Raw genomic sequence first — 7,617 nt, forward strand, 5'->3', positions numbered from 1 at the left:
TCAGATCTGAAATCATGGCACTCGGGCCCTAGTGACAAGCATTAAGCATAGCAAAGTCATAGCAACATCAATCTTGAAACATAATGGATACTAGGGATCAAACCCTAACAAAACTAACTTGATTACATGATAAATCTCATCCAACCCATCACCGTCCAGCAAGCCTATAATGGAATTACTCATGCACGATGGTGAGCATCATGATATTGGTGATGGAGGAAGGTTGATGATGACGATGGCGACGGATTCCCCTCTCCGGAGCCCCAAACGGACTCCAGATCAGCCCTCCCGAGAGAGATTAGGGCTTGGCGGCGGCTCTGTATCGTAAAACGCGATGAATCCTTCTCTATGATTTTTTCTCCCTGAATGTGAATATATAGAGTTGGAGTTGAGATCGGTGGAGCACCAGGGGCCCCACAAGGCAGGGGGCGCGCCCAAGGGGGTAGGCGCGCCCCCACCCTCATGGACAGGGTGTGGGCCCCCTGGCCTTGATTCTTTCACCAATATTTTTTATATATTCCAAAAATATTCTCTATTTATTTTTAGGTCATTTCGATAACTTTTATTTCTGCACAAAAATAACACCATGACAATTCTGCTAAAAATAGTGTCACTCCGGGTTAGTTCCATTCAAATCATGCAAGTTAGAGTCCAAAACAAGGGCAAAAGTGTTTGGAAAAGTAGATACGATGGAGACGTATCATTGCCCCATGTGTATTGTCTACCATGCATATCCAGTTCCCTGACCCCAGCTTGTTCTACGATCACATTAAAGAGGAAGCTCTAATGCCCTGGTGTGCCAGGTTTGTTTTTTCAGAGGCTTTCCTTATTATATTGAAGTCTCCTCCCATCAGGATGGGATTTACACTTTAAAAAAAACCTAGCCAACTCAGCAAGAAATGTTGCATTTCCAGATGGCTGAGCATCTCCATAAACCACCACCAAGTACCAAATGAACTTGCTTTTTATATCTTGAACATTCATTTTTATAAAATATTTCCCTTCTTCCTAAGTAATGACGTCTAAAGTAGTATAGTTCACTCCAAGTAGTAGACCCCCTGATTTCCCCCTTGATGGGATATGATGCCAATGAAAATATCTCCCTCCACAAATCCCATGTAGATCATTTTTAGAGAAATGATCTCTCATAGTTTCTTGTAAACCCATGATTTCTACCTTCATATCCATTACCATTTCTCTCATAAATCTCTTCTTAATATCCCCCCAAACCCCCTGATATTCCAAAAAACTTCTCTTATTTTTTCCTACCTTTTTTCCAGATCCTTTTTTGTTTTTAATTTTAATGGCAGCTTTCTTTCCAGAATTTCTCAAAGATCTATCATTATTTTTATTTTTACCATTAGATAACATTTGTATGAATTCCTCCCATCCTTCCATCTCTTCCTCTCATCACTTTATAGATCACCTCCCAATAGTTCCTCAATATCATGTTCCCCTGTATCTATCATCTGAGCATTATTATTGTCCTCAATTTTTCCAGCACTGATTTCCTCACCCCCTTTATTGTTGTTAACTAACCAGAGATCAATTCTGGCTTTTTCAACCATCTTTATCAGATTGATATTATATTCAATCTTATCAATATCATCTCCGAACTTCACCCCCACTTTTGCAGCCACCTCATTAAGAATTGTATCAGAGATATGTAAAATGTTAGGTATGTTTTCCTTACCATAGTTGTCTTTATCAGCAGCCCTCTTCTTTGCCATCTCTTCAATGTTGGAGTCTTCTTTGCCTCTGTTCCTGTCACTTCTTCCGTACATATCCATACTCTTGGCATCTAGTTCCCCCCCCTCTCAGCCTTCTTTACCATGTGCTCAAAGAAGTCTGGATCCTGATTGACAGTATAGTCCACAGGCTCTAAGTACCCATCTTCCACTTCTTCTCATCCTAGAGCTTTCAGTTGCTTGTCAATATCTTCCAGAGTATCCATTTTTTCCAAAGTCACTCCCTCAGCTGTATTTTCCATCTTTTCCTCCTCTCCATATCCAGTCATTGGCTGTGAGTCTCCCCAACCTCATATCTATTCACCCTTTGTTGAAGTAGTTCATGTTGTCTTTTAATCTCCTTCTCCAGAGCTATTTTTATCTTTTCAGCCTCTTGTCTCTTCCTTTCTTTAGCAGCCAGTTGTGCAGCCTGTCTAGCTGCCATCTCCTCTAGCAATTCCAATCTAGCCAACAACTTTTTCTCCCCTTCTGACATCTCCCCTTCACCTTCTTTCTTATTGTAGCCGCATTCTCCTCCACTGTCCTTTTTTGGGGAGTTATTGACAACAACCTTTTCATATTATGCTAAGGACATCCCCCCAAGGCACACTTGGTTTCTTCTGGTCTTCTTTATTTCCTTTCATTTTCTTATCACTTTCTTTTTGATCAGCTACTTCATCTAGATTAATATAATCAAAGACCTTCCTTTTCCCCTTCTTAAATTTTGTACCACCCTTGCTCAGCCATTGATTCTAGGGAAAATTCAATATCATACATCAGCAACCTATGTCATGTGTTTACTTGAGGCGTGATTACTTGCAGCCACATGCATCCCCGGCTTGTAGTGGCATGGGAGAAATTAAAATTAACACTACTGGAATCAGCTTCTTTGCCGTCCGCCATGGCGGATGGCAAAGGCATGGATCACGGATAGCAAACTTCTTTGTCGTCTGCCAGCATACGGCAAAATGTCCGGATGAACACGTGCCAGCAAAGGCCTTCTTTGACGTCCGCTTCCTGGAAACGGACGGCAAAGGATCGTGCCGTTTGCCGTTGGTGGCCAGCGGACGGCAAAGATCGTGGACGGCAGTGAGGTGGGGTGAGAGCCGTTAGGGGTTAACGGCATGCTTTGCCGTCAGCCAGCGGACGGCAAAGAGGCTAAGGTCTTTGCCGTTCGCTGGCAGACGGCAAAGTGCTCAAACATGCCAGTCCCAGGAATCACAGGTAGCTGCCACGTGGCATGTCTATACAGCCTTGTTTTTAATTTAATTCATTCAATTTGACAGCAATTCACAGATATACACAACAATTCACATATATACACAACAATCATATCCAACATACAAGTTTCATCATATATACATACATAACCAACACATATATAGTTCCATCCTTACATATTACAAAAGTTTCACATTGTTCATCCAACACTGTTATCCATCCATATAACAAGTTCCAATCATGCAAGTTCATTGATACAAAATAAAAGCACAAATGGAAAAGAAGCACTCCATCCATGCAAGCTTCCGTGAATTAAATCAAATATGCAAAATGATAAACAAGATGTTATAAGAAGAAGAAGAAGACTATAAGAAGTAAGCATACTTAAGTAAAATGGAGCTAACCTAGAAGAAAATGAAGAAGAAGAAGAAGACAAGAAGAATACTATAATAATAATAATAATAATAATAATAATAATAATAATAATAATAATAATAATAATAATAATAATAATAATAATAATAATAATAATAAGACTATAAGCTTATTATGTAAACTTGGTCATTTTGTGCTAACATAAGTAATTTTGGAGTTAACCTATAGGAAACTAAGTATATTAGAGCTAACTTATGTCATTTTGGAGAAGAAGAAGAAGAAGAAGAATAAGAAGACTATAAGCTTATTATGTAAACTTGGTCATTTTGTGCTAACATAAGTAATTTTGGAGCTAACCTATAGGAAACTAAGCATATTAGATATAAATTAGCATATTAGAGCCAACTTAGGTAAAATGGAGGCAACCTAGGCAATTATGCCATCTCTGAGTGAACTAAGCATATTAGAGCTAACTTATGTCATTTTGGAGAAGAAGAAGAAGAAGACTATAAGCTTATTATGTAAACTTGGTCATTTTGTGCTAACATAAGTAATTTTGGAGCTAACCTATAGGAAACTAAGCATAGTAGAGATAACTTAGCATATTAGAGCCAACTTAGGTAAAATGGAGCCAACCTAGCTAATAATGCCATCTTTGAGTGAACTAAGCATATTAGAGCTAACTTATGTCATTTTGGAGAAGAAGAAGAAGAAGAAGACTATAAGCTTATTATGTAAACTTGGTCATTTTGTGCAAACATAAGTAATTTTGGCGCTAACCTATAGGAAACTAAGCATAGTAGAGATAACTTAGCATATTAGAGCTAACATAGGTAACTAAGCATATTAGAGCTAACATAGGTAACCAAGCATATTAGATCTAACTTAGAGCTAACTTATGTCATTTCATAGGAAACAAAGCTAAGTATATATAGATCATTTTGGAGATCTGACATACCTAACATAGTTCAGTTCTCATTGTTCTTCTCCTTCTCCTTCCTCAGCCTAATGCGCCAAGAGCGGCGAGGCAGTGGAGGCAGTGGGATGTAGTCTTCTACCACAATTGGCGTGGTCATGTCGCCCAGCTGTGGGATCGCCGGCGCCACCACCGGCGCGAGGTCATTGTCAGGCACCACCACCATCACGAGGCCATCTTCAGGCAGGACATGCACGACCATCGCTAGGTCATCCTGAGCCACCACCATCTCTTGCCCATGGTCAGCCACCACCATCTCTTGCCCTTGCTCAGCCACCACCATCACTAGGTCATCCTCAGCTTGATGCCCACTCTGCTCCTCTTCTTCCCACTCCAGTCCGGATCATCCTCCTTGCTGTCTTTGCTGCAGCTAGAATCGCTACTGCTTTTGCTACAGCCAGAATTGCTGTTGCTTTTGCTACAGCCAGAATCGTTGCTGCTTTGGCTGTAGCCAGTGTCGCTGCTGCTGCCCCCATTGCCTGTCCAAATGCAACAATGACCGTTAACAATTGATGCGAGACAAAGCCAAATGTAGAGGAATAAGAAGAGGCAGAACGTATTGGCATCATCATCGTCAGCGTAGCGCATGCAACACATAGTAGCATTGAACACCTTCATGATAAGCATGGTGGCGTCGTCGTCGTACCTGAAGAGAAGGAAGTACCCCTACCGCAGGTCGTACGCATGGTAGAACTTCTCCCAGCCACGACACAGGTACATGTGGCCCTCCTTGATCACCAACTCCACGTCCCATAGTCTGCGAAACCCGCTGCCAGCCTGTCGCAGCTTCACATTATTTGGCGGATCTTCACCCAGCTTGTTCATAAAAAGTGTCAGGCAGCCTTTGCAGTTTGGGACAATGAGGGAAGTAGCAAACAACAGAGTTATCATAATGAGATGGGTGAAGGGGAGATCTCTCCTTTTATATACCTTCCTCGTGGATGATACTGAAGTCCCAAGTATGATACTGAAGAACTCGAAAGCATCCAACTCATACTCCGGTATGGCAGAGCGGAGTCTGCGGTGGCGGCTTCCCCCCATATCTGATAAGCAGCAGAAGAGACCAATTAGTACCCCTACAACATTATAACATAAGAAATTGTGAGCAGAAGATAATCAACTACACCAAGTTATCATTTCTCATTCAAAAAACAATGCACTTGTGGACATATGATGGCTCTAGTTGAATTTATTAGTAGCACTAGTCATAAAAAATGTTGACTTTAGTTGAATTTCATATAATAACTATTTTAACTTCTTTCGGTCAGCAAACTAGGCAACTAGCTAGCGGTATAAAAACATTCAACTAAATAAAAGAAAGAAACTGAAAAACATGGTGGAACCCTAAATAAGAAAGTATAAAAAATGTGTCCTTTTCTTCTTCTTCTTCTTCTTCTTCTTCTTCTTGTTCGTCCCCTCTTCTTCTTTTTTCCTCTTTTTTCTTTTCTTGTTCTTCCTCTTCTTCCTTTTCTTCTTCTTATTCTTCTTCTTCTTCCTCCTCTTCTTCTTCATCATCATCTTCTTATTTTTCTTCTTCTTCTTCTTCTTGCATCTATTCTTTGCATGTATGTTTGCTATAGCAGCATGATTTGCTCCTCCTTGGCATGTTAGGATAGACAATCCTCTTCATAATAATAACTCTATCTATACATGGTCCCATTTAGGAACTTCTCAATAGTAATCGTCCATATGCCACCATTCCCAAAATATTAAATTTTCTCTGGTGCTTGTTGAAATCCAGAAATGATTGTTGCTTTCAAAGAAAGAAAAGGATAGCCTATACATGTACATTAGGCCACTCTAACGCTTGATTGCTTGCCAAGCTATCTTGGATAAGCCGGATGACAAATGCGTTCCTGAGGTGCAGAACCATTCGAGCCAGGATCGATGCTAATTAGTTTCCTCTGCAGGGTTCTACTACAGAAACTGATATGCCTCTTTCAGGTATTAAAGTATTATCAGATGCATCTTTTAAATGCACATAAATCCCTGAAAAGGGGTCTCCTAATAAAGCTACATGAACAAGTCTTTTTTTGGATATTCTAGATGATCAAGCTAACCAACAGATCCAGATTCAAGTGTCAGCTTCTATTACCGATCCCCGTTTTCAAGCATAAGCTCTTCTTCTTCCTTTTCCTTTCCCTCTTCTTCTTCCTTTCCCTCTTCTTCTTCCTTTCCCTTTTTTATTTTTCCTTTTTTTCTTCTTCTTTTCTAATATGTAAACTATCTAAAACTATTTATTATCTAAAAGTATATCTAATAATATCTAAAACAGAAAAGAAAAAAAAGAAAAAGAAAAGAAAAGGGGGGTGTGGAAGTGGAAGAGGGGGCTCACCGTGGGGAGGTGGAAGAGGGTGGACGACGACAGGAAGGGGTGGCGACGGGGCGGGAGGGAGGCGGCGACGGGAGGGAGGGGGCGGCGACGGGTGGTGACGGGGCGGCAGGACAGCGGGGATGCTTGATACGTCTCCAAGGTATCTATAATTTTTGATTGCTCCATGCTATATTATCTACTGTTTTGGACATTATTGGGCTTTATTTTCCACTTTTATATTATTTTTGGGACTAACCTATTAACCGGAGGCCCAGCGCAGAATTGCCGTTTTTTTTTGCCTATTTTAGGGTTTCGAAGAAAAGGAATATCAAACGGAGTCCAAACGGAATGAAACCTTCGGGAACGTGATTTTCTAACCGAACATGATCCAGGAGACTTGGACCCTACGTCAAGAAATAAAGGAGGAGGCCACGAGGTAGGGGGGTGCGCCAACCCCCCCCCCCAGGCACGCCCTCCACCCTCGTGGGCCCCCTGTTGCTCCACCGACGTACTCCTTCCTCCTATGTATACCTACGTACCCCCAAACGATCAGATACAGAGCCAAAACCCTAATTCCACCGCCGTAACTTCCTGTATCCACGAGATCCCATCTTGGGGCCTGTTCCGGAGCTCCACTGGAGGGGGTATCCATCGCGGAAGGCTTGTACATCAACACCATAGCCTCTCCGATGAAGTGTGAGTAGTTTACCTCCGACCTTCGGGTCCATGGTTATTAGCTAGATGGCTTCTTCTCTCTTTTTGGATCTCAATACAATGTTCTCCCCCTCTATTGTGGAGATCTATTCGATGTAACCTTCTTTTTGCGGTGTGTTTGTTGAGACCGATGAATTGTGGGTTTATGATCAAGTCTATCTATGAACAATATTTGAATCTTCTCTGAATTCTTTTATGTATGATTGGTTATCTTTGCAAGTCTCTTCAAATTATCAGTTTGGTTTGGCCTACTAGATTGATCTTTCTTGCAATGGGAGAAGTGCTTAGCT

Source organism: Triticum aestivum, chromosome 5A (genome assembly GCF_018294505.1).
Source record: "Triticum aestivum cultivar Chinese Spring chromosome 5A, IWGSC CS RefSeq v2.1, whole genome shotgun sequence".
Classification (NCBI taxonomy): domain Eukaryota; kingdom Viridiplantae; phylum Streptophyta; class Magnoliopsida; order Poales; family Poaceae; genus Triticum; species Triticum aestivum.